The sequence below is a fragment of the Lissotriton helveticus genome, chromosome 2_1 (genome assembly GCF_964261635.1).
Source record: "Lissotriton helveticus chromosome 2_1, aLisHel1.1, whole genome shotgun sequence".
In the NCBI taxonomy this organism is placed as follows: domain Eukaryota; kingdom Metazoa; phylum Chordata; class Amphibia; order Caudata; family Salamandridae; genus Lissotriton; species Lissotriton helveticus.
This window is the reverse complement of record NC_136059.1, coordinates 455,185,922-455,213,526: the sequence shown is the minus strand read 5'-3', so window position 1 is coordinate 455,213,526 and position 27,605 is coordinate 455,185,922. Positions and strand designations below refer to the sequence as shown.

Genomic DNA, 27,605 nt, shown 5'->3' with positions numbered 1-27,605 from the left:
GGCCAGGGCCTACTGCCCTGTCTCTGGATAGGTCCCCAGAGTGGGAGGCTTCAACTATCCCATCATTCCCCAGGCTCAGCACTTTGCATGCTATCCCCTCTTGCCCACGCCCCCTTCCAATCCAGCCGCAGCACCCTGGACAGACCACAGAAGACGACGAAAGGTGCTCCAGACTCCTTTTTATTTTTCTCTCCCTTTTTGTCTTTCTTGAAACCAGAGATCAGGGGAAAGCGCGAACGCAGTCCCCCACTACCAGAAATTATGCAGTCGAGTATCCCGCATTTGGGGACATCGCAGGGGTCAGCACATCCGAAGTGCAATGGATGAGCCTCACCCTGGGAGAACCACCTTCGTGATCATGGTGTCTCCCCTGCCAGGTAAGTATGAGTTGGAAGGGGACAGGGCGAGGGCGGCCCGCATGGCATCTCCCCGCAGAGCGAGGGTGGCATCCACACAGGGAAGGCCTGAGGCCGGGCGAGGCAGAGCATGGGCCTTGTGAGGCCCAAGGTTGCCCAGCCAAGGGCCCTGTGCCCACTTTGGAAAGCGCGCAGCTACCCACAGCAGCTTCCCACAGGCCTCGGCCGGCCTGCAAAATTTGCATGTCCACGCCCACCAGCAGCGCCAATCAGGGCCCTGCTTTCACTACTCTGCACGCAGCTCACATGGGGGGAAAGCCAGGGCTACAGCTAGCACACCAGAGGGCTTGGCAGGTCGAAATCTGGCCCAAAAGCAGATCTGTCAGGCCCTCCAAACTGTGCGCAAGCAAAGGCTACGGCAAGCAGAGAAGAGGGCTTGCCAGGCCGAAATCGGGCCCAGAAGCACGTTTCTAAGCCCTAACCCAGCATCCCCCAAGCTCGTCAATTCGCATATGTAATGGGCCCTCGCCCACTCCCCATTCCAGCCAGCTTACAGCACCCTGGACGGACGACAAGAAACGTCAAAGGGTGCTCCAGACTCCTTTTTATTTTTCTCTCCCTTTTTGTCTTTCTTGAAACCAGAGATCAGGGGAAAGCGCGAACGCAGTCCCCCACTACCAGAAATTATGCAGTCGAGTATCCCGCATTTGGGGACATCGCAGGGGTCAGCACATCCGAAGTGCAATGGATGAGCCTCACCCTGGGAGAACCACCTTCGTGATCATGGTGTCTCCCCTGCCAGGTAAGTATGAGTTGGAAGGGGACAGGGCGAGGGCGGCCCGCATGGCATCTCCCCGCAGAGCGAGGGTGGCATCCACACAGGGAAGGCCTGAGGCCGGGCGAGGCAGAGCATGGGCCTTGTGAGGCCCAAGGTTGCCCAGCCAAGGGCCCTGTGCCCACTTTGGAAAGCGCGCAGCTACCCACAGCAGCTTCCCACAGGCCTCGGCCGGCCTGCAAAATTTGCATGTCCACGCCCACCAGCAGCGCCAATCAGGGCCCTGCTTTCACTACTCTGCACGCAGCTCACATGGGGGGAAAGCCAGGGCTACAGCTAGCACACCAGAGGGCTTGGCAGGTCGAAATCGGGCCCAAAAGCAGATCTGTCAGGCCCTCCAAACTGTGCGCAAGCAAAGGCTACGGCAAGCAGAGAAGAGGGCTTGCCAGGCCGAAATCGGGCCCAGAAGCACGTTTCTAAGCCCTAACCCAGCATCCCCCAAGCTCGTCAATTCGCATATGTAATGGGCCCTCGCCCACTCCCCATTCCAGCCAGCTTACAGCACCCTGGACGGACGACAAGAAACGTCAAAGGGTGCTCCAGACTCCTTTTTATTTTTCTCTCCCTTTTTGTTTTTCTTGAAACCAGAGATCAGGGGAAAGCGCGAACGCAGTCCCCCACTACCAGAAATTATGCAGTCGAGTATCCCGCATTTGGGGACATCGCAGGGGTCAGCACATCCGAAGTGCAATGGATGAGCCTCACCCTGGGAGAACCACCTTCGTGATCATGGTGTCTCCCCTGCCAGGTAAGTATGAGTTGGAAGGGGACAGGGTGAGGGCGGCCCGCATGGCATCTCCCCGCAGAGCGAGGGTGGCATCCACACAGGGAAGGCCTGAGGCCGGGCGAGGCAGAGCATGGGCCTTGTGAGGCCCAAGGTTGCCCAGCCAAGGGCCCTGTGCCCACTTTGGAAAGCGCGCAGCTACCCACAGCAGCTTCCCACAGGCCTCGGCCGGCCTGCAAAATGTGCATGTCCACGCCCACCAGGGCCCTGCTTTCACTATACTGCACGCAGCTCACACGGGCGGGAAAGCCAGGGCTACAGCACTCACAGAAGGGGGCTTGCCAGGTCGATTTTGGGCCCAGAAGCAGAGATTTGGGGCTTTTGATGCTCAAGACCTGCCACTGAAGCCAACTCTAGAGTAGGCAGTGACCTGTTGCCTGGCTAGGCCCCAGTTGACTGCTTGTGGCTGAAAGTCAGAGACAAAGCGGCCAGCAAGCGAGCAGGGGTTCTCGCCCCGAGCCCCTCACGCCTTCCCGAACGCTCCCAAACGCAGCAGAACCCTCGCCGGGCAGAGCCCTCGCCGGGCCACAGCCTGGGGTTCTCAGCCAGAGTCTGGGCCCGGGAAGGCTAGGGTGAGGCAAGTGGCTGGCAGCCAGGCCACAGCCCCAGGGCTGGCGATCGAAAGGAGCAGACATGTCACCTGGCCAGGGCCTACTGCCCTGTCTCTGGATAGGTCCCCAGAGTGGGAGGCTTCAACTATCCCATCATTCCCCAGGCTCAGCACTTTGCATGCTATCCCCTCTTGCCCACGCCCCCTTCCAATCCAGCCGCAGCACCCTGGACAGACCACAGAAGACGACGAAAGGTGCTCCAGACTCCTTTTTATTTTTCTCTCCCTTTTTGTCTTTCTTGAAACCAGAGATCAGGGGAAAGCGCGAACGCAGTCCCCCACTACCAGAAATTATGCAGTCGAGTATCCCGCATTTGGGGACATCGCAGGGGTCAGCACATCCGAAGTGCAATGGATGAGCCTCACCCTGGGAGAACCACCTTCGTGATCATGGTGTCTCCCCTGCCAGGTAAGTATGAGTTGGAAGGGGACAGGGCGAGGGCGGCCCGCATGGCATCTCCCCGCAGAGCGAGGGTGGCATCCACACAGGGAAGGCCTGAGGCCGGGCGAGGCAGAGCATGGGCCTTGTGAGGCCCAAGGTTGCCCAGCCAAGGGCCCTGTGCCCACTTTGGAAAGCGCGCAGCTACCCACAGCAGCTTCCCACAGGCCTCGGCCGGCCTGCAAAATTTGCATGTCCACGCCCACCAGCAGCGCCAATCAGGGCCCTGCTTTCACTACTCTGCACGCAGCTCACATGGGGGGAAAGCCAGGGCTACAGCTAGCACACCAGAGGGCTTGGCAGGTCGAAATCGGGCCCAAAAGCAGATCTGTCAGGCCCTCCAAACTGTGCGCAAGCAAAGGCTACGGCAAGCAGAGAAGAGGGCTTGCCAGGCCGAAATCGGGCCCAGAAGCACGTTTCTAAGCCCTAACCCAGCATCCCCCAAGCTCGTCAATTCGCATATGTAATGGGCCCTCGCCCACTCCCCATTCCAGCCAGCTTACAGCACCCTGGACGGACGACAAGAAACGTCAAAGGGTGCTCCAGACTCCTTTTTATTTTTCTCTCCCTTTTTGTCTTTCTTGAAACCAGAGATCAGGGGAAAACGCGAACGCAGTCCCCCACTACCAGAAATTATGCAGTCGAGTATCCCGCATTTGGGGACATCGCAGGGGTCAGCACATCCGAAGTGCAATGGATGAGCCTCACCCTGGGAGAACCACCTTCGTGATCATGGTGTCTCCCCTGCCAGGTAAGTATGAGTTGGAAGGGGACAGGGCGAGGGCGGCCCGCATGGCATCTCCCCGCAGAGCGAGGGTGGCATCCACACAGGGAAGGCCTGAGGCCGGGCGAGGCAGAGCATGGGCCTTGTGAGGCCCAAGGTTGCCCAGCCAAGGGCCCTGTGCCCACTTTGGAAAGCGCGCAGCTACCCACAGCAGCTTCCCACAGGCCTCGGCCGGCCTGCAAAATTTGCATGTCCACGCCCACCAGGGCCCTGCTTTCACTATACTGCACGCAGCTCACACGGGCGGGAAAGCCAGGGCTACAGCACTCACAGAAGGGGGCTTGCCAGGTCGATTTTGGGCCCAGAAGCAGAGATTTGGGGCTTTTGATGCTCAAGACCTGCCACTGAAGCCAACTCTAGAGTAGGCAGTGACCTGTTGCCTGGCTAGGCCCCAGTTGACTGCTTGTGGCTGAAAGTCAGAGACAAAGCGGCCAGCAAGCGAGCAGGGGTTCTCGCCCCGAGCCCCTCACGCCTTCCCGAACGCTCCCAAACGCAGCAGAACCCTCGCCGGGCAGAGCCCTCGCCGGGCCACAGCCTGGGGTTCTCAGCCAGAGTCTGGGCCCGGGAAGGCTAGGGTGAGGCAAGTGGCTGGCAGCCAGGCCACAGCCCCAGGGCTGGCGATCGAAAGGAGCAGACATGTCACCTGGCCAGGGCCTACTGCCCTGTCTCTGGATAGGTCCCCAGAGTGGGAGGCTTCAACTATCCCATCATTCCCCAGGCTCAGCACTTTGCATGCTATCCCCTCTTGCCCACGCCCCCTTCCAATCCAGCCGCAGCACCCTGGACAGACCACAGAAGACGACGAAAGGTGCTCCAGACTCCTTTTTATTTTTCTCTCCCTTTTTGTCTTTCTTGAAACCAGAGATCAGGGGAAAGCGCGAACGCAGTCCCCCACTACCAGAAATTATGCAGTCGAGTATCCCGCATTTGGGGACATCGCAGGGGTCAGCACATCCGAAGTGCAATGGATGAGCCTCACCCTGGGAGAACCACCTTCGTGATCATGGTGTCTCCCCTGCCAGGTAAGTATGAGTTGGAAGGGGACAGGGCGAGGGCGGCCCGCATGGCATCTCCCCGCAGAGCGAGGGTGGCATCCACACAGGGAAGGCCTGAGGCCGGGCGAGGCAGAGCATGGGCCTTGTGAGGCCCAAGGTTGCCCAGCCAAGGGCCCTGTGCCCACTTTGGAAAGCGCGCAGCTACCCACAGCAGCTTCCCACAGGCCTCGGCCGGCCTGCAAAATTTGCATGTCCACGCCCACCAGCAGCGCCAATCAGGGCCCTGCTTTCACTACTCTGCACGCAGCTCACATGGGGGGAAAGCCAGGGCTACAGCTAGCACACCAGAGGGCTTGGCAGGTCGAAATCGGGCCCAAAAGCAGATCTGTCAGGCCCTCCAAACTGTGCGCAAGCAAAGGCTACGGCAAGCAGAGAAGAGGGCTTGCCAGGCCGAAATCGGGCCCAGAAGCACGTTTCTAAGCCCTAACCCAGCATCCCCCAAGCTCGTCAATTCGCATATGTAATGGGCCCTCGCCCACTCCCCATTCCAGCCAGCTTACAGCACCCTGGACGGACGACAAGAAACGTCAAAGGGTGCTCCAGACTCCTTTTTATTTTTCTCTCCCTTTTTGTCTTTCTTGAAACCAGAGATCAGGGGAAAGCGCGAACGCAGTCCCCCACTACCAGAAATTATGCAGTCGAGTATCCCGCATTTGGGGACATCGCAGGGGTCAGCACATCCGAAGTGCAATGGATGAGCCTCACCCTGGGAGAACCACCTTCGTGATCATGGTGTCTCCCCTGCCAGGTAAGTATGAGTTGGAAGGGGACAGGGCGAGGGCGGCCCGCATGGCATCTCCCCGCAGAGCGAGGGTGGCATCCACACAGGGAAGGCCTGAGGCCGGGCGAGGCAGAGCATGGGCCTTGTGAGGCCCAAGGTTGCCCAGCCAAGGGCCCTGTGCCCACTTTGGAAAGCGCGCAGCTACCCACAGCAGCTTCCCACAGGCCTCGGCCGGCCTGCAAAATTTGCATGTCTACGCCCACCAGGGCCCTGCTTTCACTATACTGCACGCAGCTCACACGGGCGGGAAAGCCAGGGCTACAGCACTCACAGAAGGGGGCTTGCCAGGTCGATTTTGGGCCCAGAAGCAGAGATTTGGGGCTTTTGATGCTCAAGACCTGCCACTGAAGCCAACTCTAGAGTAGGCAGTGACCTGTTGCCTGGCTAGGCCCCAGTTGACTGCTTGTGGCTGAAAGTCAGAGACAAAGCGGCCAGCAAGCGAGCAGGGGTTCTCGCCCCGAGCCCCTCACGCCTTCCCGAACGCTCCCAAACGCAGCAGAACCCTCGCCGGGCAGAGCCCTCGCCGGGCCACAGCCTGGGGTTCTCAGCCAGAGTCTGGGCCCGGGAAGGCTAGGGTGAGGCAAGTGGCTGGCAGCCAGGCCACAGCCCCAGGGCTGGCGATCGAAAGGAGCAGACATGTCACCTGGCCAGGGCCTACTGCCCTGTCTCTGGATAGGTCCCCAGAGTGGGAGGCTTCAACTATCCCATCATTCCCCAGGCTCAGCACTTTGCATGCTATCCCCTCTTGCCCACGCCCCCTTCCAATCCAGCCGCAGCACCCTGGACAGACCACAGAAGACGACGAAAGGTGCTCCAGACTCCTTTTTATTTTTCTCTCCCTTTTTGTCTTTCTTGAAACCAGAGATCAGGGGAAAGCGCGAACGCAGTCCCCCACTACCAGAAATTATGCAGTCGAGTATCCCGCATTTGGGGACATCGCAGGGGTCAGCACATCCGAAGTGCAATGGATGAGCCTCACCCTGGGAGAACCACCTTCGTGATCATGGTGTCTCCCCTGCCAGGTAAGTATGAGTTGGAAGGGGACAGGGCGAGGGCGGCCCGCATGGCATCTCCCCGCAGAGCGAGGGTGGCATCCACACAGGGAAGGCCTGAGGCCGGGCGAGGCAGAGCATGGGCCTTGTGAGGCCCAAGGTTGCCCAGCCAAGGGCCCTGTGCCCACTTTGGAAAGCGCGCAGCTACCCACAGCAGCTTCCCACAGGCCTCGGCCGGCCTGCAAAATTTGCATGTCCACGCCCACCAGCAGCGCCAATCAGGGCCCTGCTTTCACTACTCTGCACGCAGCTCACATGGGGGGAAAGCCAGGGCTACAGCTAGCACACCAGAGGGCTTGGCAGGTCGAAATCGGGCCCAAAAGCAGATCTGTCAGGCCCTCCAAACTGTGCGCAAGCAAAGGCTACGGCAAGCAGAGAAGAGGGCTTGCCAGGCCGAAATCGGGCCCAGAAGCACGTTTCTAAGCCCTAACCCAGCATCCCCCAAGCTCGTCAATTCGCATATGTAATGGGCCCTCGCCCACTCCCCATTCCAGCCAGCTTACAGCACCCTGGACGGACGACAAGAAACGTCAAAGGGTGTTCCAGACTCCTTTTTATTTTTCTCTCCCTTTTTGTCTTTCTTGAAACCAGAGATCAGGGGAAAGCGCGAACGCAGTCCCCCACTACCAGAAATTATGCAGTCGAGTATCCCGCATTTGGGGACATCGCAGGGGTCAGCACATCCGAAGTGCAATGGATGAGCCTCACCCTGGGAGAACCACCTTCGTGATCATGGTGTCTCCCCTGCCAGGTAAGTATGAGTTGGAAGGGGACAGGGCGAGGGCGGCCCGCATGGCATCTCCCCGCAGAGCGAGGGTGGCATCCACACAGGGAAGGCCTGAGGCCGGGCGAGGCAGAGCATGGGCCTTGTGAGGCCCAAGGTTGCCCAGCCAAGGGCCCTGTGCCCACTTTGGAAAGCGCGCAGCTACCCACAGCAGCTTCCCACAGGCCTCGGCCGGCCTGCAAAATTTGCATGTCCACGCCCACCAGCAGCGCCAATCAGGGCCCTGCTTTCACTACTCTGCACGCAGCTCACATGGGGGGAAAGCCAGGGCTACAGCTGGCACACCAGAGGGCTTGGCAGGTCGAAATCGGGCCCAAAAGCAGATCTGTCAGGCCCTCCAAACTGTGCGCAAGCAAAGGCTACGGCAAGCAGAGAAGAGGGCTTGCCAGGCCGAAATCGGGCCCAGAAGCACGTTTCTAAGCCCTAACCCAGCATCCCCCAAGCTCGTCAATTCGCATATGTAATGGGCCCTCGCCCACTCCCCATTCCAGCCAGCTTACAGCACCCTGGACGGACGACAAGAAACGTCAAAGGGTGCTCCAGACTCCTTTTTATTTTTCTCTCCCTTTTTGTCTTTCTTGAAACCAGAGATCAGGGGAAAGCGCGAACGCAGTCCCCCACTACCAGAAATTATGCAGTCGAGTATCCCGCATTTGGGGACATCGCAGGGGTCAGCACATCCGAAGTGCAATGGATGAGCCTCACCCTGGGAGAACCACCTTCGTGATCATGGTGTCTCCCCTGCCAGGTAAGTATGAGTTGGAAGGGGACAGGGCGAGGGCGGCCCGCATGGCATCTCCCCGCAGAGCGAGGGTGGCATCCACACAGGGAAGGCCTGAGGCCGGGCGAGGCAGAGCATGGGCCTTGTGAGGCCCAAGGTTGCCCAGCCAAGGGCCCTGTGCCCACTTTGGAAAGCGCGCAGCTACCCACAGCAGCTTCCCACAGGCCTCGGCCGGCCTGCAAAATGTGCATGTCCACGCCCACCAGGGCCCTGCTTTCACTATACTGCACGCAGCTCACACGGGCGGGAAAGCCAGGGCTACAGCACTCACAGAAGGGGGCTTGCCAGGTCGATTTTGGGCCCAGAAGCAGAGATTTGGGGCTTTTGATGCTCAAGACCTGCCACTGAAGCCAACTCTAGAGTAGGCAGTGACCTGTTGCCTGGCTAGGCCCCAGTTGACTGCTTGTGGCTGAAAGTCAGAGACAAAGCGGCCAGCAAGCGAGCAGGGGTTCTCGCCCCGAGCCCCTCACGCCTTCCCGAACGCTCCCAAACGCAGCAGAACCCTCGCCGGGCAGAGCCCTCGCCGGGCCACAGCCTGGGGTTCTCAGCCAGAGTCTGGGCCCGGGAAGGCTAGGGTGAGGCAAGTGGCTGGCAGCCAGGCCACAGCCCCAGGGCTGGCGATCGAAAGGAGCAGACATGTCACCTGGCCAGGGCCTACTGCCCTGTCTCTGGATAGGTCCCCAGAGTGGGAGGCTTCAACTATCCCATCATTCCCCAGGCTCAGCACTTTGCATGCTATCCCCTCTTGCCCACGCCCCCTTCCAATCCAGCCGCAGCACCCTGGACAGACCACAGAAGACGACGAAAGGTGCTCCAGACTCCTTTTTATTTTTCTCTCCCTTTTTGTCTTTCTTGAAACCAGAGATCAGGGGAAAGCGCGAACGCAGTCCCCCACTACCAGAAATTATGCAGTCGAGTATCCCGCATTTGGGGACATCGCAGGGGTCAGCACATCCGAAGTGCAATGGATGAGCCTCACCCTGGGAGAACCACCTTCGTGATCATGGTGTCTCCCCTGCCAGGTAAGTATGAGTTGGAAGGGGACAGGGCGAGGGCGGCCCGCATGGCATCTCCCCGCAGAGCGAGGGTGGCATCCACACAGGGAAGGCCTGAGGCCGGGCGAGGCAGAGCATGGGCCTTGTGAGGCCCAAGGTTGCCCAGCCAAGGGCCCTGTGCCCACTTTGGAAAGCGCGCAGCTACCCACAGCAGCTTCCCACAGGCCTCGGCCGGCCTGCAAAATTTGCATGTCCACGCCCACCAGCAGCGCCAATCAGGGCCCTGCTTTCACTACTCTGCACGCAGCTCACATGGGGGGAAAGCCAGGGCTACAGCTAGCACACCAGAGGGCTTGGCAGGTCGAAATCTGGCCCAAAAGCAGATCTGTCAGGCCCTCCGAACTGTGCGCAAGCAAAGGCTACGGCAAGCAGAGAAGAGGGCTTGCCAGGCCGAAATCGGGCCCAGAAGCACGTTTCTAAGCCCTAACCCAGCATCCCCCAAGCTCGTCAATTCGCATATGTAATGGGCCCTCGCCCACTCCCCATTCCAGCCAGCTTACAGCACCCTGGACGGACGACAAGAAACGTCAAAGGGTGCTCCAGACTCCTTTTTATTTTTCTCTCCCTTTTTGTCTTTCTTGAAACCAGAGATCAGGGGAAAGCGCGAACGCAGTCCCCCACTACCAGAAATTATGCAGTCGAGTATCCCGCATTTGGGGACATCGCAGGGGTCAGCACATCCGAAGTGCAATGGATGAGCCTCACCCTGGGAGAACCACCTTCGTGATCATGGTGTCTCCCCTGCCAGGTAAGTATGAGTTGGAAGGGGACAGGGCGAGGGCGGCCCGCATGGCATCTCCCCGCAGAGCGAGGGTGGCATCCACACAGGGAAGGCCTGAGGCCGGGCGAGGCAGAGCATGGGCCTTGTGAGGCCCAAGGTTGCCCAGCCAAGGGCCCTGTGCCCACTTTGGAAAGCGCGCAGCTACCCACAGCAGCTTCCCACAGGCCTCGGCCGGCCTGCAAAATTTGCATGTCCACGCCCACCAGGGCCCTGCTTTCACTATACTGCACGCAGCTCACACGGGCGGGAAAGCCAGGGCTACAGCACTCACAGAAGGGGGCTTGCCAGGTCGATTTTGGGCCCAGAAGCAGAGATTTGGGGCTTTTGATGCTCAAGACCTGCCACTGAAGCCAACTCTAGAGTAGGCAGTGACCTGTTGCCTGGCTAGGCCCCAGTTGACTGCTTGTGGCTGAAAGTCAGAGACAAAGCGGCCAGCAAGCGAGCAGGGGTTCTCGCCCCGAGCCCCTCACGCCTTCCCGAACGCTCCCAAACGCAGCAGAACCCTCGCCGGGCAGAGCCCTCGCCGGGCCACAGCCTGGGGTTCTCAGCCAGAGTCTGGGCCCGGGAAGGCTAGGGTGAGGCAAGTGGCTGGCAGCCAGGCCACAGCCCCAGGGCTGGCGATCGAAAGGAGCAGACATGTCACCTGGCCAGGGCCTACTGCCCTGTCTCTGGATAGGTCCCCAGAGTGGGAGGCTTCAACTATCCCATCATTCCCCAGGCTCAGCACTTTGCATGCTATCCCCTCTTGCCCACGCCCCCTTCCAATCCAGCCGCAGCACCCTGGACAGACCACAGAAGACGACGAAAGGTGCTCCAGACTCCTTTTTATTTTTCTCTCCCTTTTTGTCTTTCTTGAAACCAGAGATCAGGGGAAAGCGCGAACGCAGTCCCCCACTACCAGAAATTATGCAGTCGAGTATCCCGCATTTGGGGACATCGCAGGGGTCAGCACATCCGAAGTGCAATGGATGAGCCTCACCCTGGGAGAACCACCTTCGTGATCATGGTGTCTCCCCTGCCAGGTAAGTATGAGTTGGAAGGGGACAGGGCGAGGGCGGCCCGCATGGCATCTCCCCGCAGAGCGAGGGTGGCATCCACACAGGGAAGGCCTGAGGCCGGGCGAGGCAGAGCATGGGCCTTGTGAGGCCCAAGGTTGCCCAGCCAAGGGCCCTGTGCCCACTTTGGAAAGCGCGCAGCTACCCACAGCAGCTTCCCACAGGCCTCGGCCGGCCTGCAAAATTTGCATGTCCACGCCCACCAGCAGCGCCAATCAGGGCCCTGCTTTCACTACTCTGCACGCAGCTCACATGGGGGGAAAGCCAGGGCTACAGCTAGCACACCAGAGGGCTTGGCAGGTCGAAATCGGGCCCAAAAGCAGATCTGTCAGGCCCTCCAAACTGTGCGCAAGCAAAGGCTACGGCAAGCAGAGAAGAGGGCTTGCCAGGCCGAAATCGGGCCCAGAAGCACGTTTCTAAGCCCTAACCCAGCATCCCCCAAGCTCGTCAATTCGCATATGTAATGGGCCCTCGCCCACTCCCCATTCCAGCCAGCTTACAGCACCCTGGACGGACGACAAGAAACGTCAAAGGGTGCTCCAGACTCCTTTTTATTTTTCTCTCCCTTTTTGTCTTTCTTGAAACCAGAGATCAGGGGAAAGCGCGAACGCAGTCCCCCACTACCAGAAATTATGCAGTCGAGTATCCCGCATTTGGGGACATCGCAGGGGTCAGCACATCCGAAGTGCAATGGATGAGCCTCACCCTGGGAGAACCACCTTCGTGATCATGGTGTCTCCCCTGCCAGGTAAGTATGAGTTGGAAGGGGACAGGGCGAGGGCGGCCCGCATGGCATCTCCCCGCAGAGCGAGGGTGGCATCCACACAGGGAAGGCCTGAGGCCGGGCGAGGCAGAGCATGGGCCTTGTGAGGCCCAAGGTTGCCCAGCCAAGGGCCCTGTGCCCACTTTGGAAAGCGCGCAGCTACCCACAGCAGCTTCCCACAGGCCTCGGCCGGCCTGCAAAATTTGCATGTCCACGCCCACCAGCAGCGCCAATCAGGGCCCTGCTTTCACTACTCTGCACGCAGCTCACATGGGGGGAAAGCCAGGGCTACAGCTAGCACACCAGAGGGCTTGGCAGGTCGAAATCGGGCCCAAAAGCAGATCTGTCAGGCCCTCCAAACTGTGCGCAAGCAAAGGCTACGGCAAGCAGAGAAGAGGGCTTGCCAGGCCGAAATCGGGCCCAGAAGCACGTTTCTAAGCCCTAACCCAGCATCCCCCAAGCTCGTCAATTCGCATATGTAATGGGCCCTCGCCCACTCCCCATTCCAGCCAGCTTACAGCACCCTGGACGGACGACAAGAAACGTCAAAGGGTGCTCCAGACTCCTTTTTATTTTTCTCTCCCTTTTTGTCTTTCTTGAAACCAGAGATCAGGGGAAAGCGCGAACGCAGTCCCCCACTACCAGAAATTATGCAGTCGAGTATCCCGCATTTGGGGACATCGCAGGGGTCAGCACATCCGAAGTGCAATGGATGAGCCTCACCCTGGGAGAACCACCTTCGTGATCATGGTGTCTCCCCTGCCAGGTAAGTATGAGTTGGAAGGGGACAGGGCGAGGGCGGCCCGCATGGCATCTCCCCGCAGAGCGAGGGTGGCATCCACACAGGGAAGGCCTGAGGCCGGGCGAGGCAGAGCATGGGCCTTGTGAGGCCCAAGGTTGCCCAGCCAAGGGCCCTGTGCCCACTTTGGAAAGCGCGCAGCTACCCACAGCAGCTTCCCACAGGCCTCGGCCGGCCTGCAAAATTTGCATGTCCACGCCCACCAGCAGCGCCAATCAGGGCCCTGCTTTCACTACTCTGCACGCAGCTCACATGGGGGGAAAGCCAGGGCTACAGCTAGCACACCAGAGGGCTTGGCAGGTCGAAATCGGGCCCAAAAGCAGATCTGTCAGGCCCTCCAAACTGTGCGCAAGCAAAGGCTACGGCAAGCAGAGAAGAGGGCTTGCCAGGCCGAAATCGGGCCCAGAAGCACGTTTCTAAGCCCTAACCCAGCATCCCCCAAGCTCGTCAATTCGCATATGTAATGGGCCCTCGCCCACTCCCCATTCCAGCCAGCTTACAGCACCCTGGACGGACGACAAGAAACGTCAAAGGGTGCTCCAGACTCCTTTTTATTTTTCTCTCCCTTTTTGTCTTTCTTGAAACCAGAGATCAGGGGAAAGCGCGAACGCAGTCCCCCACTACCAGAAATTATGCAGTCGAGTATCCCGCATTTGGGGACATCGCAGGGGTCAGCACATCCGAAGTGCAATGGATGAGCCTCACCCTGGGAGAACCACCTTCGTGATCATGGTGTCTCCCCTGCCAGGTAAGTATGAGTTGGAAGGGGACAGGGCGAGGGCGGCCCGCATGGCATCTCCCCGCAGAGCGAGGGTGGCATCCACACAGGGAAGGCCTGAGGCCGGGCGAGGCAGAGCATGGGCCTTGTGAGGCCCAAGGTTGCCCAGCCAAGGGCCCTGTGCCCACTTTGGAAAGCGCGCAGCTACCCACAGCAGCTTCCCACAGGCCTCGGCCGGCCTGCAAAATTTGCATGTCCACGCCCACCAGCAGCGCCAATCAGGGCCCTGCTTTCACTACTCTGCACGCAGCTCACATGGGGGGAAAGCCAGGGCTACAGCTAGCACACCAGAGGGCTTGGCAGGTCGAAATCGGGCCCAAAAGCAGATCTGTCAGGCCCTCCAAACTGTGCGCAAGCAAAGGCTACGGCAAGCAGAGAAGAGGGCTTGCCAGGCCGAAATCGGGCCCAGAAGCACGTTTCTAAGCCCTAACCCAGCATCCCCCAAGCTCGTCAATTCGCATATGTAATGGGCCCTCGCCCACTCCCCATTCCAGCCAGCTTACAGCACCCTGGACGGACGACAAGAAACGTCAAAGGGTGCTCCAGACTCCTTTTTATTTTTCTCTCCCTTTTTGTCTTTCTTGAAACCAGAGATCAGGGGAAAGCGCGAACGCAGTCCCCCACTACCAGAAATTATGCAGTCGAGTATCCCGCATTTGGGGACATCGCAGGGGTCAGCACATCCGAAGTGCAATGGATGAGCCTCACCCTGGGAGAACCACCTTCGTGATCATGGTGTCTCCCCTGCCAGGTAAGTATGAGTTGGAAGGGGACAGGGCGAGGGCGGCCCGCATGGCATCTCCCCGCAGAGCGAGGGTGGCATCCACACAGGGAAGGCCTGAGGCCGGGCGAGGCAGAGCATGGGCCTTGTGAGGCCCAAGGTTGCCCAGCCAAGGGCCCTGTGCCCACTTTGGAAAGCGCGCAGCTACCCACAGCAGCTTCCCACAGGCCTCGGCCGGCCTGCAAAATTTGCATGTCCACGCCCACCAGCAGCGCCAATCAGGGCCCTGCTTTCACTACTCTGCACGCAGCTCACATGGGGGGAAAGCCAGGGCTACAGCTAGCACACCAGAGGGCTTGGCAGGTCGAAATCGGGCCCAAAAGCAGATCTGTCAGGCCCTCCAAACTGTGCGCAAGCAAAGGCTACGGCAAGCAGAGAAGAGGGCTTGCCAGGCCGAAATCGGGCCCAGAAGCACGTTTCTAAGCCCTAACCCAGCATCCCCCAAGCTCGTCAATTCGCATATGTAATGGGCCCTCGCCCACTCCCCATTCCAGCCAGCTTACAGCACCCTGGACGGACGACAAGAAACGTCAAAGGGTGCTCCAGACTCCTTTTTATTTTTCTCTCCCTTTTTGTCTTTCTTGAAACCAGAGATCAGGGGAAAGCGCGAACGCAGTCCCCCACTACCAGAAATTATGCAGTCGAGTATCCCGCATTTGGGGACATCGCAGGGGTCAGCACATCCGAAGTGCAATGGATGAGCCTCACCCTGGGAGAACCACCTTCGTGATCATGGTGTCTCCCCTGCCAGGTAAGTATGAGTTGGAAGGGGACAGGGCGAGGGCGGCCCGCATGGCATCTCCCCGCAGAGCGAGGGTGGCATCCACACAGGGAAGGCCTGAGGCCGGGCGAGGCAGAGCATGGGCCTTGTGAGGCCCAAGGTTGCCCAGCCAAGGGCCCTGTGCCCACTTTGGAAAGCGCGCAGCTACCCACAGCAGCTTCCCACAGGCCTCGGCCGGCCTGCAAAATTTGCATGTCCACGCCCACCAGCAGCGCCAATCAGGGCCCTGCTTTCACTACTCTGCACGCAGCTCACATGGGGGGAAAGCCAGGGCTACAGCTAGCACACCAGAGGGCTTGGCAGGTCGAAATCGGGCCCAAAAGCAGATCTGTCAGGCCCTCCAAACTGTGCGCAAGCAAAGGCTACGGCAAGCAGAGAAGAGGGCTTGCCAGGCCGAAATCGGGCCCAGAAGCACGTTTCTAAGCCCTAACCCAGCATCCCCCAAGCTCGTCAATTCGCATATGTAATGGGCCCTCGCCCACTCCCCATTCCAGCCAGCTTACAGCACCCTGGACGGACGACAAGAAACGTCAAAGGGTGCTCCAGACTCCTTTTTATTTTTCTCTCCCTTTTTGTCTTTCTTGAAACCAGAGATCAGGGGAAAGCGCGAACGCAGTCCCCCACTACCAGAAATTATGCAGTCGAGTATCCCGCATTTGGGGACATCGCAGGGGTCAGCACATCCGAAGTGCAATGGATGAGCCTCACCCTGGGAGAACCACCTTCGTGATCATGGTGTCTCCCCTGCCAGGTAAGTATGAGTTGGAAGGGGACAGGGCGTGGGCGGCCCGCATGGCATCTCCCCGCAGAGCGAGGGTGGCATCCACACAGGGAAGGCCTGAGGCCGGGCGAGGCAGAGCATGGGCCTTGTGAGGCCCAAGGTTGCCCAGCCAAGGGCCCTGTGCCCACTTTGGAAAGCGCGCAGCTACCCACAGCAGCTTCCCACAGGCCTCGGCCGGCTTGCAAAATTTGCATGTCCACGCCCACCAGGGCCCTGCTTTCACTATACTGCACGCAGCTCACACGGGCGGGAAAGCCAGGGCTACAGCACTCACAGAAGGGGGCTTGCCAGGTCGATTTTGGGCATAGAAGCAGAGATTTGGGGCTTTTGATGCTCAAGACCTGCCACTGAAGCCAACTCTAGGGTAGGCAGTGACCTGTTGCCTGGCTAGGCCCCAGTTGACTGCTTGTGGCTGAAAGTCAGAGACAAAGCGGCCAGCAAGCGAGCAGGGGTTCTCGCCCCGAGCCCCTCACGCCTTCCCGAACGCTCCCAAACGCAGCAGAACCCTCGCCGGGCAGAGCCCTCGCCGGGCCACAGCCTGGGGGCCTCAGCCAGAGTCTGGGCCCGGGAAGGCTAGGGTGAGGCAAGTGTCTGGCAGCCAGGCCACAGCCCCAGGGCTGGCGATCGAAAGGAGCAGACATGTCACCTGGCCAGGGCCTACTGCCCTGTCTCTGGATAGGTCCCCAGAGTGGGAGGCTTCAACTATCCCATCATTCCCCAGGCTCAGCACTTTGCATGCTATCCCCTCTTGCCCACGCCCCCTTCCAATCCAGCCGCAGCACCCTGGACAGACCACAGAAGACGACGAAAGGCGCTCCAGACTCCTTTTTATTTTTCTCTCCCTTTTTGTCTTTCTTGAAACCAGAGATCAGGGGAAAGCGCGAACGCAGTCCCCCACTACCAGAAATTATGCAGTCGAGTATCCCGCATTTGGGGACATCGCAGGGGTCAGCACATCCGAAGTGCAATGGATGAGCCTCACCCTGGGAGAACCACCTTCGTGATCATGGTGTCTCCCCTGCCAGGTAAGTATGAGTTGGAAGGGGACAGGGCGAGGGCGGCCCGCATGGCATCTCCCCGCAGAGCGAGGGTGGCATCCACACAGGGAAGGCCTGAGGCCGGGCGAGGCAGAGCATGGGCCTTGTGAGGCCCAAGGTTGCCCAGCCAAGGGCCCTGTGCCCACTTTGGAAAGCGCGCAGCTACCCACAGCAGCTTCCCACAGGCCTCGGCCGGCCTGCAAAATTTGCATGTCCACGCCCACCAGCAGCGCCAATCAGGGCCCTGCTTTCACTACTCTGCACGCAGCTCACATGGGGGGAAAGCCAGGGCTACAGCTAGCACACCAGAGGGCTTGGCAGGTCGAAATCGGGCCCAAAAGCAGATCTGTCAGGCCCTCCAAACTGTGCGCAAGCAAAGGCTACGGCAAGCAGAGAAGAGGGCTTGCCAGGCCGAAATCGGGCCCAGAAGCACGTTTCTAAGCCCTAACCCAGCATCCCCCAAGCTCGTCAATTCGCATATGTAATGGGCCCTCGCCCACTCCCCATTCCAGCCAGCTTACAGCACCCTGGACGGACGACAAGAAACGTCAAAGGGTGCTCCAGACTCCTTTTTATTTTTCTCTCCCTTTTTGTCTTTCTTGAAACCAGAGATCAGGGGAAAGCGCGAACGCAGTCCCCCACTACCAGAAATTATGCAGTCGAGTATCCCGCATTTGGGAACATCGCAGGGGTCAGCACATCCGAAGTGCAATGGATGAGCCTCACCCTGGGAGAACCACCTTCGTGATCATGGTGTCTCCCCTGCCAGGTAAGTATGAGTTGGAAGGGGACAGGGCGAGGGCGGCCCGCATGGCATCTCCCCGCAGAGCGAGGGTGGCATCCACACAGGGAAGGCCTGAGGCCGGGCGAGGCAGAGCATGGGCCTTGTGAGGCCCAAGGTTGCCCAGCCAAGGGCCCTGTGCCCACTTTGGAAAGTGCGCAGCTACCCACAGCAGCTTCCCACAGGCCTCGGCCGGCCTGCAAAATTTGCATGTCCACGCCCACCAGCAGCGCCAATCAGGGCCCTGCTTTCACTACTCTGCACGCAGCTCACATGGGGGGAAAGCCAGGGCTACAGCTAGCACACCAGAGGGCTTGGCAGGTCGAAATCGGGCCCAAAAGCAGATCTGTCAGGCCCTCCAAACTGTGCGCAAGCAAAGGCTACGGCAAGCAGAGAAGAGGGCTTGCCAGGCCGAAATCGGGCCCAGAAGCACGTTTCTAAGCCCTAACCCAGCATCCCCCAAGCTCGTCAATTCGCATATGTAATGGGCCCTCGCCCACTCCCCATTCCAGCCAGCTTACAGCACCCTGGACGGACGACAAGAAACGTCAAAGGGTGCTCCAGACTCCTTTTTATTTTTCTCTCCCTTTTTGTCTTTCTTGAAACCAGAGATCAGGGGAAAGCGCGAACGCAGTCCCCCACTACCAGAAATTATGCAGTCGAGTATCCCGCATTTGGGGACATCGCAGGGGTCAGCACATCCGAAGTGCAATGGATGAGCCTCACCCTGGGAGAACCACCTTCGTGATCATGGTGTCTCCCCTGCCAGGTAAGTATGAGTTGGAAGGGGACAGGGCGAGGGCGGCCCGCATGGCATCTCCCCGCAGAGCGAGGGTGGCATCCACACAGGGAAGGCCTGAGGCCGGGCGAGGCAGAGCATGGGCCTTGTGAGGCCCAAGGTTGCCCAGCCAAGGGCCCTGTGCCCACTTTGGAAAGCGCGCAGCTACCCACAGCAGCTTCCCACAGGCCTCGGCCGGCCTGCAAAATTTGCATGTCCACGCCCACCAGCAGCGCCAATCAGGGCCCTGCTTTCACTACTCTGCACGCAGCTCACATGGGGGGAAAGCCAGGGCTACAGCTAGCACACCAGAGGGCTTGGCAGGTCGAAATCGGGCCCAAAAGCAGATCTGTCAGGCCCTCCAAACTGTGCGCAAGCAAAGGCTACGGCAAGCAGAGAAGAGGGCTTGCAAGGCCGAAATCGGGCCCAGAAGCACGTTTCTAAGCCCTAACCCAGCATCCCCCAAGCTCGTCAATTCGCATATGTAATGGGCCCTCGCCACTCCCCATTCCAGCCAGCTTACAGCACCCTGGACGGACGACAAGAAACGTCAAAGGGTGCTCCAGACTCCTTTTTATTTTTCTCTCCCTTTTTGTCTTTCTTGAAACCAGAGATCAGGGGAAAGCGCGAACGCAGTCCCCCACTACCAGAAATTATGCAGTCGAGTATCCCGCATTTGGGGACATCGCAGGGGTCAGCACATCCGAAGTGCAATGGATGAGCCTCACCCTGGGAGAACCACCTTCGTGATCATGGTGTCTCCCCTGCCAGGTAAGTATGAGTTGGAAGGGGACAGGGCGAGGGCGGCCCGCATGGCATCTCCCCGCAGAGCGAGGGTGGCATCCACACAGGGAAGGCCTGAGGCCGGGCGAGGCAGAGCATGGGCCTTGTGAGGCCCAAGGTTGCCCAGCCAAGGGCCCTGTGCCTACTTTGGAAAGCGCGCAGCTACCCACAGCAGCTTCCCACAGGCCTCGGCCGGCCTGCAAAATTTGCATGTCCACGCCCACCAGCAGCGCCAATCAGGGCCCTGCTTTCACTACTCTGCACGCAGCTCAAATGGGGGGAAAGCCAGGGCTACAGCTAGCACACCAGAGGGCTTGGCAGGTCGAAATCGGGCCCAAAAGCAGATCTGTCAGGCCCTCCAAACTGTGCGCAAGCAAAGGCTACGGCAAGCAGAGAAGAGGGCTTGCCAGGCCGAAATCGGGCCCAGAAGCACGTTTCTAAGCCCTAACCCAGCATCCCCCAAGCTCGTCAATTCGCATATGTAATGGGCCCTCGCCCACTCCCCATTCCAGCCAGCTTACAGCACCCTGGACGGACGACAAGAAACGTCAAAGGGTGCTCCAGACTCCTTTTTATTTTTCTCTCCCTTTTTGTCTTTCTTGAAACCAGAGATCAGGGGAAAGCGCGAACGCAGTCCCCCACTACCAGAAATTATGCAGTCGAGTATCCCGCATTTGGGGACATCGCAGGGGTCAGCACATCCGAAGTGCAATGGATGAGCCTCACCCTGGGAGAACCACCTTCGTGATCATGGTGTCTCCCCTGCCAGGTAAGTATGAGTTGGAAGGGGACAGGGCGAGGGCGGCCCGCATGGCATCTCCCCGCAGAGCGAGGGTGGCATCCACACAGGGAAGGCCTGAGGCCGGGCGAGGCAGAGCATGGGCCTTGTGAGGCCCAAGGTTGCCCAGCCAAGGGCCCTGTGCCCACTTTGGAAAGCGCGCAGCTACCCACAGCAGCTTCCCACAGGCCTCGGCCGGCCTGCAAAATTTGCATGTCCACGCCCACCAGCAGCGCCAATCAGGGCCCTGCTTTCACTACTCTGCACGCAGCTCACATGGGGGGAAAGCCAGGGCTACAGCTAGCACACCAGAGGGCTTGGCAGGTCGAAATCGGGCCCAAAAGCAGATCTGTCAGGCCCTCCAAACTGTGCGCAAGCAAAGGCTACGGCAAGCAGAGAAGAGGGCTTGCCAGGCCGAAATCGGGCCCAGAAGCACGTTTCTAAGCCCTAACCCAGCATCCCCCAAGCTCGTCAATTCGCATATGTAATGGGCCCTCGCCCACTCCCCATTCCAGCCAGCTTACAGCACCCTGGACGGACGACAAGAAACGTCAAAGGGTGCTCCAGACTCCTTTTTATTTTTCTCTCCCTTTTTGTCTTTCTTGAAACCAGAGATCAGGGGAAAGCGCGAACGCAGTCCCCCACTACCAGAAATTATGCAGTCGAGTATCCCGCATTTGGGGACATCGCAGGGGTCAGCACATCCGAAGTGCAATGGATGAGCCTCACCCTGGGAGAACCACCTTCGTGATCATGGTGTCTCCCCTGCCAGGTAAGTATGAGTTGGAAGGGGACAGGGCGAGGGCGGCCCGCATGGCATCTCCCCGCAGAGCGAGGGTGGCATCCACACAGGGAAGGCCTGAGGCCGGGCGAGGCAGAGCATGGGCCTTGTGAGGCCCAAGGTTGCCCAGCCAAGGGCCCTGTGCCCACTTTGGAAAGCGCGCAGCTACCCACAGCAGCTTCCCACAGGCCTCGGCCGGCCTGCAAAATTTGCATGTCCACGCCCACCAGCAGCGCCAATCAGGGCCCTGCTTTCACTACTCTGCACGCAGCTCACATGGGGGGAAAGCCAGGGCTACAGCTAGCACACCAGAGGGCTTGGCAGGTCGAAATCGGGCCCAAAAGCAGATCTGTCAGGCCCTCCAAACTGTGCGCAAGCAAAGGCTACGGCAAGCAGAGAAGAGGGCTTGCCAGGCCGAAATCGGGCCCAGAAGCACGTTTCTAAGCCCTAACCCAGCATCCCCCAAGCTCGTCAATTCGCATATGTAATGGGCCCTCGCCCACTCCCCATTCCAGCCAGCTTACAGCACCCTGGACGGACGACAAGAAACGTCAAAGGGTGCTCCAGACTCCTTTTTATTTTTCTCTCCCTTTTTGTCTTTCTTGAAACCAGAGATCAGGGGAAAGCGCGAACGCAGTCCCGCACTACCAGAAATTATGCAGTCGAGTATCCCGCATTTGGGGACATCGCAGGGGTCAGCACATCCGAAGTGCAATGGATGAGCCTCACCCTGGGAGAACCACCTTCGTGATCATGGTGTCTCCCCTGCCAGGTAAGTATGAGTTGGAAGGGGACAGGGCGAGGGCGGCCCGCATGGCATCTCCCCGCAGAGCGAGGGTGGCATCCACACAGGGAAGGCCTGAGGCCGGGCGAGGCAGAGCATGGGCCTTGTGAGGCCCAAGGTTGCCCAGCCAAGGGCCCTGTGCCCACTTTGGAAAGCGCGCAGCTACCCACAGCAGCTTCCCACAGGCCTCGGCCGGCCTGCAAAATTTGCATGTCCACGCCCACCAGCAGCGCCAATCAGGGCCCTGCTTTCACTACTCTGCACGCAGCTCACATGGGGGGAAAGCCAGGGCTACAGCTAGCACACCAGAGGGCTTGGCAGGTCGAAATCGGGCCCAAAACCAGATCTGTCAGGCCCTCCAAACTGTGCGCAAGCAAAGGCTACGGCAAGCAGAGAAGAGGGCTTGCCATGCCGAAATCGGGCCCAGAAGCACGTTTCTAAGCCCTAACCCAGCATCCCCCAAGCTCGTCAATTCGCATATGTAATGGGCCCTCGCCCACTCCCCATTCCAGCCAGCTTACAGCACCCTGGACGGACGACAAGAAACGTCAAAGGGTGCTCCAGACTCCTTTTTATTTTTCTCTCCCTTTTTGTCTTTCTTGAAACCAGAGATCAGGGGAAAGCGCGAACGCAGTCCCCCACTACCAGAAATTATGCAGTCGAGTATCCCGCATTTGGGGACATCGCAGGGGTCAGCACATCCGAAGTGCAATGGATGAGCCTCACCCTGGGAGAACCACCTTCGTGATCATGGTGTCTCCCCTGCCAGGTAAGTATGAGTTGGAAGGGGACAGGGCGAGGGCGGCCCGCATGGCATCTCCCCGCAGAGCGAGGGTGGCATCCACACAGGGAAGGCCTGAGGCCGGGCGAGGCAGAGCATGGGCCTTGTGAGGCCCAAGGTTGCCCAGCCAAGGGCCCTGTGCCCACTTTGGAAAGCGCGCAGCTACCCACAGCAGCTTCCCACAGGCCTCGGCCGGCCTGCAAAATTTGCATGTCCACGCCCACCAGCAGCGCCAATCAGGGCCCTGCTTTCACTACTCTGCACGCAGCTCACATGGGGGGAAAGCCAGGGCTACAGCTAGCACACCAGAGGGCTTGGCAGGTCGAAATCGGGCCCAAAAGCAGATCTGTCAGGCCCTCCAAACTGTGCGCAAGCAAAGGCTACGGCAAGCAGAGAAGAGGGCTTGCCAGGCCGAAATCGGGCCCAGAAGCACGTTTCTAAGCCCTAACCCAGCATCCCCCAAGCTCGTCAATTCGCATATGTAATGGGCCCTCGCCCACTCCCCATTCCAGCCAGCTTACAGCACCCTGGACGGACGACAAGAAACGTCAAAGGGTGCTCCAGACTCCTTTTTATTTTTCTCTCCCTTTTTGTCTTTCTTGAAACCAGAGATCAGGGGAAAGCGCGAACGCAGTCCCCCACTACCAGAAATTATGCAGTCGAGTATCCCGCATTTGGGGACATCGCAGGGGTCAGCACATCCGAAGTGCAATGGATGAGCCTCACCCTGGGAGAACCACCTTCGTGATCATGGTGTCTCCCCTGCCAGGTAAGTATGAGTTGGAAGGGGACAGGGCGAGGGCGGCCCGCATGGCATCTCCCCGCAGAGCGAGGGTGGCATCCACACAGGGAAGGCCTGAGGCCGGGCGAGGCAGAGCATGGGCCTTGTGAGGCCCAAGGTTGCCCAGCCAAGGGCCCTGTGCCCACTTTGGAAAGCGCGCAGCTACCCACAGCAGCTTCCCACAGGCCTCGGCCGGCCTGCAAAATTTGCATGTCCACGCCCACCAGCAGCGCCAATCAGGGCCCTGCTTTCACTACTCTGCACGCAGCTCACATGGGGGGAAAGCCAGGGCTACAGCTAGCACACCAGAGGGCTTGGCAGGTCGAAATCGGGCCCAAAAGCAGATCTGTCAGGCCCTCCAAACTGTGCGCAAGCAAAGGCTACGGCAAGCAGAGAAGAGGGCTTGCCAGGCCGAAATCGGGCCCAGAAGCACGTTTCTAAGCCCTAACCCAGCATCCCCCAAGCTCGTCAATTCGCATATGTAATGGGCCCTCGCCCACTCCCCATTCCAGCCAGCTTACAGCACCCTGGACGGACGACAAGAAACGTCAAAGGGTGCTCCAGACTCCTTTTTATTTTTCTCTCCCTTTTTGTTTTTCTTGAAACCAGAGATCAGGGGAAAGCGCGAACGCAGTCCCCCACTACCAGAAATTATGCAGTCGAGTATCCCGCATTTGGGGACATCGCAGGGGTCAGCACATCCGAAGTGCAATGGATGAGCCTCACTCTGGGAGAACCACCTTCGTGATCATGGTGTCTCCCCTGCCAGGTAAGTATGAGTTGGAAGGGGACAGGGCGAGGGCGGCCCGCATGGCATCTCCCCGCAGAGCGAGGGTGGCATCCACACAGGGAAGGCCTGAGGCCGGGCGAGGCAGAGCATGGGCCTTGTGAGGCCCAAGGTTGCCCAGCCAAGGGCCCTGTGCCCACTTTGGAAAGCGCGCAGCTACCCACAGCAGCTTCCCACAGGCCTCGGCCGGCCTGCAAAATTTGCATGTCCACGCCCACCAGGGCCCTGCTTTCACTATACTGCACGCAGCTCACACCGGCGGGAAAGCCAGGGCTACAGCACTCACAGAAGGGGGCTTGCCAGGTCGATTTTGGGCATAGAAGCAGAGATTTGGGGCTTTTGATGCTCAAGACCTGCCACTGAAGCCAACTCTAGGGTAGGCAGTGACCTGTTGCCTGGCTAGGCCCCAGTTGACTGCTTGTGGCTGAAAGTCAGAGACAAAGCGGCCAGCAAGCGAGCAGGGGTTCTCGCCCCGAGCCCCTCACGCCTTCCCGAACGCTCCCAAACGCAGCAGAACCCTCGCCGGGCAGAGCCCTCGCCGGGCCACAGCCTGGGGGCCTCAGCCAGAGTCTGGGCCCGGGAAGGCTAGGGTGAGGCAAGTGGCTGGCAGCCAGGCCACAGCCCCAGGGCTGGCGATCGAAAGGAGCAGACATGTCACCTGGCCAGGGCCTACTGCCCTGTCTCTGGATAGGTCCCCAGAGTGGGAGGCTTCAACTATCCCATCATTCCCCAGGCTCAGCACTTTGCATGCTATCCCCTCTTGCCCACGCCCCCTTCCAATCCAGCCGCAGCACCCTGGACAGACCACAGAAGACGACGAAAGGTGCTCCAGACTCCTTTTTATTTTTCTCTCCCTTTTTGTCTTTCTTGAAACCAGAGATCAGGGGAAAGCGCGAACGCAGTCCCCCACTACCAGAAATTATGCAGTCGAGTATCCCGCATTTGGGGACATCGCAGGGGTCAGCACATCCGAAGTACAATGGATGAGCCTCACCCTGGGAGAACCACCTTCGTGATCATGGTGTCTCCCCTGCCAGGTAAGTATGAGTTGGAAGGGGACAGGGCGAGGGCGGCCCGCATGGCATCTCCCCGCAGAGCGAGGGTGGCATCCACACAGGGAAGGCCTGAGGCCGGGCGAGGCAGAGCATGGGCCTTGTGAGGCCCAAGGTTGCCCAGCCAAGGGCCCTGTGCCCACTTTGGAAAGCGCGCAGCTACCCACAGCAGCTTCCCACAGGCCTCGGCCGGCCTGCAAAATTTGCATGTCCACGCCCACCAGCAGCGCCAATCAGGGCCCTGCTTTCACTACTCTGCACGCAGCTCACATGGGGGGAAAGCCAGGGCTACAGCTAGCACACCAGAGGGCTTGGCAGGTCGAAATCGGGCCCAAAAGCAGATCTGTCAGGCCCTCCAAACTGTGCGCAAGCAAAGGCTACGGCAAGCAGAGAAGAGGGCTTGCCAGGCCGAAATCGGGCCCAGAAGCACGTTTCTAAGCCCTAACCCAGCATCCCCCAAGCTCGTCAATTCGCATATGTAATGGGCCCTCGCCCACTCCCCATTCCAGCCAGCTTACAGCACCCTGGACGGACGACAAGAAACGTCAAAGGGTGCTCCAGACTCCTTTTTATTTTTCTCTCCCTTTTTGTTTTTCTTGAAACCAGAGATCAGGGGAAAGCGCGAACGCAGTCCCCCACTACCAGAAATTATGCAGTCGAGTATCCCGCATTTGGGGACATCGCAGGGGTCAGCACATCCGAAGTGCAATGGATGAGCCTCACCCTGGGAGAACCACCTTCGTGATCATGGTGTCTCCCCTGCCAGGTAAGTATGAGTTGGAAGGGGACAGGGCGAGGGCGGCCCGCATGGCATCTCCCCGCAGAGCGAGGGTGGCATCCACACAGGGAAGGCCTGAGGCCGGGCGAGGCAGAGCATGGGCCTTGTGAGGCCCAAGGTTGCCCAGCCAAGGGCCCTGTGCCCACTTTGGAAAGCGCGCAGCTACCCACAGCAGCTTCCCACAGGCCTCGGCCGGCCTGCAAAATTTGCATGTCCACGCCCACCAGGGCCCTGCTTTCACTATACTGCACGCAGCTCACACGGGCGGGAAAGCCAGGGCTACAGCACTCACAGAAGGGGGCTTGCCAGGTCGATTTTGGGCATAGAAGCAGAGATTTGGGGCTTTTGATGCTCAAGACCTGCCACTGAAGCCAACTCTAGGGTAGGCAGTGACCTGTTGCCTGGCTAGGCCCCAGTTGACTGCTTGTGGCTGAAAGTCAGAGACAAAGCGGCCAGCAAGCGAGCAGGGGTTCTCGCCCCGAGCCCCTCACGCCTTCCCGAACGCTCCCAAACGCAGCAGAACCCTCGCCGGGCAGAGCCCTCGCCGGGCCACAGCCTGGGGGCCTCAGCCAGAGTCTGGGCCCGGGAAGGCTAGGGTGAGGCAAGTGGCTGGCAGCCAGGCCACAGCCCCAGGGCTGGCGATCGAAAGGAGCAGACATGTCACCTGGCCAGGGCCTACTGCCCTGTCTCTGGATAGGTCCCCAGAGTGGGAGGCTTCAACTATCCCATCATTCCCCAGGCTCAGCACTTTGCATGCTATCCCCTCTTGCCCACGCCCCCTTCCAATCCAGCCGCAGCACCCTGGACAGACCACAGAAGACGACGAAAGGTGCTCCAGACTCCTTTTTATTTTTCTCTCCCTTTTTGTCTTTCTTGAAACCAGAGATCAGGGGAAAGCGCGAACGCAGTCCCCCACTACCAGAAATTATGCAGTCGAGTATCCCGCATTTGGGGACATCGCAGGGGTCAGCACATCTGAAGTACAATGGATGAGCCTCACCCTGGGAAAACCACCTTCGTGATCATGGTGTCTCCCCTGCCAGGTAAGTATGAGTTGGAAGGGGACAGGGCGAGGGCGGCCCGCATGGCATCTCCCCGCAGAGCGAGGGTGGCATCCACACAGGGAAGGCCTGAGGCCGGGCGAGGCAGAGCATGGGCCTTGTGAGGCCCAAGGTTGCCCAGCCAAGGGCCCTGTGCCCGCTTTGGAAAGCGCGCAGCTACCCACAGCAGCTTCCCACAGGCCTCGGCCGGCCTGCAAAATTTGCATGTCCACGCCCACCAGCAGCGCCAATCAGGGCCCTGCTTTCACTACTCTGCACGCAGCTCACATGGGGGGAAAGCCAGGGCTACAGCTAGCACACCAGAGGGCTTGGCAGGTCGAAATCGGGCCCAAAAGCAGATCTGTCAGGCCCTCCAAACTGTGCGCAAGCAAAGGCTACGGCAAGCAGAGAAGAGGGCTTGCCAGGCCGAAATCGGGCCCAGAAGCACGTTTCTAAGCCCTAACCCAGCATCCCCCAAGCTCGTCAATTCGCATATGTAATGGGCCCTCGCCCACTCCCCATTCCAGCCAGCTTACAGCACCCTGGACGGACGACAAGAAACGTCAAAGGGTGCTCCAGACTCCTTTTTATTTTTCTCTCCCTTTTTGTCTTTCTTGAAACCAGAGATCAGGGGAAAGCGCAAACGCAGTCCCCCACTACCAGAAATTATGCAGTCGAGTATCCCGCATTTGGGGACATCGCAGGGGTCAGCACATCCGAAGTGCAATGGATGAGCCTCACCCTGGGAGAACCACCTTCGTGATCATGGTGTCTCCCCTGCCAGGTAAGTATGAGTTGGAAGGGGACAGGGCGAGGGCGGCCCGCATGG

At 59.5% G+C, this 27,605-nt stretch overlaps 33 non-coding genes across 33 annotated transcripts; all 33 read right to left on the bottom strand.

The window, feature by feature from the left end:
• Window positions 1-221: 221 nt before the first annotated feature.
• On the bottom strand, window positions 222-385 carry LOC144821003 (U1 spliceosomal RNA). The gene has a single exon (XR_013608105.1). It is a non-coding gene; the product is annotated as a U1 spliceosomal RNA (small nuclear RNA).
• Window positions 386-1,002: 617 nt separating this feature from the next.
• On the bottom strand, window positions 1,003-1,166 carry LOC144821002 (U1 spliceosomal RNA). Its single transcript, XR_013608104.1, has one exon. It is a non-coding gene; the product is annotated as a U1 spliceosomal RNA (small nuclear RNA).
• Window positions 1,167-1,783: 617 nt separating this feature from the next.
• LOC144821001 (U1 spliceosomal RNA) lies at window positions 1,784-1,947 on the bottom strand. The gene has a single exon (XR_013608103.1). It is a non-coding gene; the product is annotated as a U1 spliceosomal RNA (small nuclear RNA).
• Window positions 1,948-2,838: 891 nt separating this feature from the next.
• LOC144821000 (U1 spliceosomal RNA) lies at window positions 2,839-3,002 on the bottom strand. Its single transcript, XR_013608101.1, has one exon. It is a non-coding gene; the product is annotated as a U1 spliceosomal RNA (small nuclear RNA).
• A 617-nt stretch (window positions 3,003-3,619) lies between these two features.
• Window positions 3,620-3,783, bottom strand: LOC144820467 (U1 spliceosomal RNA). Its single transcript, XR_013607794.1, has one exon. It is a non-coding gene; the product is annotated as a U1 spliceosomal RNA (small nuclear RNA).
• An 891-nt stretch (window positions 3,784-4,674) lies between these two features.
• LOC144820999 (U1 spliceosomal RNA) lies at window positions 4,675-4,838 on the bottom strand. Its single transcript, XR_013608100.1, has one exon. It is a non-coding gene; the product is annotated as a U1 spliceosomal RNA (small nuclear RNA).
• A 617-nt stretch (window positions 4,839-5,455) lies between these two features.
• On the bottom strand, window positions 5,456-5,619 carry LOC144820998 (U1 spliceosomal RNA). Its single transcript, XR_013608099.1, has one exon. It is a non-coding gene; the product is annotated as a U1 spliceosomal RNA (small nuclear RNA).
• Window positions 5,620-6,510: 891 nt separating this feature from the next.
• LOC144820997 (U1 spliceosomal RNA) lies at window positions 6,511-6,674 on the bottom strand. Its single transcript, XR_013608098.1, has one exon. It is a non-coding gene; the product is annotated as a U1 spliceosomal RNA (small nuclear RNA).
• A 617-nt stretch (window positions 6,675-7,291) lies between these two features.
• On the bottom strand, window positions 7,292-7,455 carry LOC144820996 (U1 spliceosomal RNA). Its single transcript, XR_013608097.1, has one exon. It is a non-coding gene; the product is annotated as a U1 spliceosomal RNA (small nuclear RNA).
• A 617-nt stretch (window positions 7,456-8,072) lies between these two features.
• Window positions 8,073-8,236, bottom strand: LOC144820994 (U1 spliceosomal RNA). Its single transcript, XR_013608096.1, has one exon. It is a non-coding gene; the product is annotated as a U1 spliceosomal RNA (small nuclear RNA).
• Window positions 8,237-9,127: 891 nt separating this feature from the next.
• LOC144820993 (U1 spliceosomal RNA) lies at window positions 9,128-9,291 on the bottom strand. Its single transcript, XR_013608095.1, has one exon. It is a non-coding gene; the product is annotated as a U1 spliceosomal RNA (small nuclear RNA).
• A 617-nt stretch (window positions 9,292-9,908) lies between these two features.
• On the bottom strand, window positions 9,909-10,072 carry LOC144820992 (U1 spliceosomal RNA). Its single transcript, XR_013608094.1, has one exon. It is a non-coding gene; the product is annotated as a U1 spliceosomal RNA (small nuclear RNA).
• An 891-nt stretch (window positions 10,073-10,963) lies between these two features.
• Window positions 10,964-11,127, bottom strand: LOC144820991 (U1 spliceosomal RNA). Its single transcript, XR_013608093.1, has one exon. It is a non-coding gene; the product is annotated as a U1 spliceosomal RNA (small nuclear RNA).
• A 617-nt stretch (window positions 11,128-11,744) lies between these two features.
• Window positions 11,745-11,908, bottom strand: LOC144820990 (U1 spliceosomal RNA). Its single transcript, XR_013608092.1, has one exon. It is a non-coding gene; the product is annotated as a U1 spliceosomal RNA (small nuclear RNA).
• Window positions 11,909-12,525: 617 nt separating this feature from the next.
• LOC144820989 (U1 spliceosomal RNA) lies at window positions 12,526-12,689 on the bottom strand. The gene has a single exon (XR_013608091.1). It is a non-coding gene; the product is annotated as a U1 spliceosomal RNA (small nuclear RNA).
• Window positions 12,690-13,306: 617 nt separating this feature from the next.
• Window positions 13,307-13,470, bottom strand: LOC144820988 (U1 spliceosomal RNA). The gene has a single exon (XR_013608090.1). It is a non-coding gene; the product is annotated as a U1 spliceosomal RNA (small nuclear RNA).
• Window positions 13,471-14,087: 617 nt separating this feature from the next.
• LOC144820987 (U1 spliceosomal RNA) lies at window positions 14,088-14,251 on the bottom strand. Its single transcript, XR_013608089.1, has one exon. It is a non-coding gene; the product is annotated as a U1 spliceosomal RNA (small nuclear RNA).
• A 617-nt stretch (window positions 14,252-14,868) lies between these two features.
• Window positions 14,869-15,032, bottom strand: LOC144820986 (U1 spliceosomal RNA). The gene has a single exon (XR_013608088.1). It is a non-coding gene; the product is annotated as a U1 spliceosomal RNA (small nuclear RNA).
• Window positions 15,033-15,649: 617 nt separating this feature from the next.
• On the bottom strand, window positions 15,650-15,813 carry LOC144820985 (U1 spliceosomal RNA). Its single transcript, XR_013608087.1, has one exon. It is a non-coding gene; the product is annotated as a U1 spliceosomal RNA (small nuclear RNA).
• Window positions 15,814-16,704: 891 nt separating this feature from the next.
• Window positions 16,705-16,868, bottom strand: LOC144820984 (U1 spliceosomal RNA). Its single transcript, XR_013608086.1, has one exon. It is a non-coding gene; the product is annotated as a U1 spliceosomal RNA (small nuclear RNA).
• A 617-nt stretch (window positions 16,869-17,485) lies between these two features.
• LOC144820452 (U1 spliceosomal RNA) lies at window positions 17,486-17,649 on the bottom strand. The gene has a single exon (XR_013607778.1). It is a non-coding gene; the product is annotated as a U1 spliceosomal RNA (small nuclear RNA).
• Window positions 17,650-18,266: 617 nt separating this feature from the next.
• LOC144820983 (U1 spliceosomal RNA) lies at window positions 18,267-18,430 on the bottom strand. The gene has a single exon (XR_013608085.1). It is a non-coding gene; the product is annotated as a U1 spliceosomal RNA (small nuclear RNA).
• Window positions 18,431-19,046: 616 nt separating this feature from the next.
• LOC144820982 (U1 spliceosomal RNA) lies at window positions 19,047-19,210 on the bottom strand. The gene has a single exon (XR_013608084.1). It is a non-coding gene; the product is annotated as a U1 spliceosomal RNA (small nuclear RNA).
• A 617-nt stretch (window positions 19,211-19,827) lies between these two features.
• On the bottom strand, window positions 19,828-19,991 carry LOC144820981 (U1 spliceosomal RNA). The gene has a single exon (XR_013608083.1). It is a non-coding gene; the product is annotated as a U1 spliceosomal RNA (small nuclear RNA).
• A 617-nt stretch (window positions 19,992-20,608) lies between these two features.
• On the bottom strand, window positions 20,609-20,772 carry LOC144820980 (U1 spliceosomal RNA). Its single transcript, XR_013608082.1, has one exon. It is a non-coding gene; the product is annotated as a U1 spliceosomal RNA (small nuclear RNA).
• Window positions 20,773-21,389: 617 nt separating this feature from the next.
• LOC144820483 (U1 spliceosomal RNA) lies at window positions 21,390-21,553 on the bottom strand. The gene has a single exon (XR_013607810.1). It is a non-coding gene; the product is annotated as a U1 spliceosomal RNA (small nuclear RNA).
• Window positions 21,554-22,170: 617 nt separating this feature from the next.
• Window positions 22,171-22,334, bottom strand: LOC144820979 (U1 spliceosomal RNA). Its single transcript, XR_013608081.1, has one exon. It is a non-coding gene; the product is annotated as a U1 spliceosomal RNA (small nuclear RNA).
• Window positions 22,335-22,951: 617 nt separating this feature from the next.
• LOC144820978 (U1 spliceosomal RNA) lies at window positions 22,952-23,115 on the bottom strand. Its single transcript, XR_013608080.1, has one exon. It is a non-coding gene; the product is annotated as a U1 spliceosomal RNA (small nuclear RNA).
• Window positions 23,116-23,732: 617 nt separating this feature from the next.
• On the bottom strand, window positions 23,733-23,896 carry LOC144820481 (U1 spliceosomal RNA). The gene has a single exon (XR_013607808.1). It is a non-coding gene; the product is annotated as a U1 spliceosomal RNA (small nuclear RNA).
• Window positions 23,897-24,787: 891 nt separating this feature from the next.
• On the bottom strand, window positions 24,788-24,951 carry LOC144820465 (U1 spliceosomal RNA). Its single transcript, XR_013607792.1, has one exon. It is a non-coding gene; the product is annotated as a U1 spliceosomal RNA (small nuclear RNA).
• A 617-nt stretch (window positions 24,952-25,568) lies between these two features.
• On the bottom strand, window positions 25,569-25,732 carry LOC144820977 (U1 spliceosomal RNA). Its single transcript, XR_013608079.1, has one exon. It is a non-coding gene; the product is annotated as a U1 spliceosomal RNA (small nuclear RNA).
• An 891-nt stretch (window positions 25,733-26,623) lies between these two features.
• On the bottom strand, window positions 26,624-26,787 carry LOC144820486 (U1 spliceosomal RNA). The gene has a single exon (XR_013607814.1). It is a non-coding gene; the product is annotated as a U1 spliceosomal RNA (small nuclear RNA).
• Window positions 26,788-27,404: 617 nt separating this feature from the next.
• Window positions 27,405-27,568, bottom strand: LOC144820456 (U1 spliceosomal RNA). The gene has a single exon (XR_013607782.1). It is a non-coding gene; the product is annotated as a U1 spliceosomal RNA (small nuclear RNA).
• Between the last annotated feature and the right edge of the window lie 37 nt (window positions 27,569-27,605).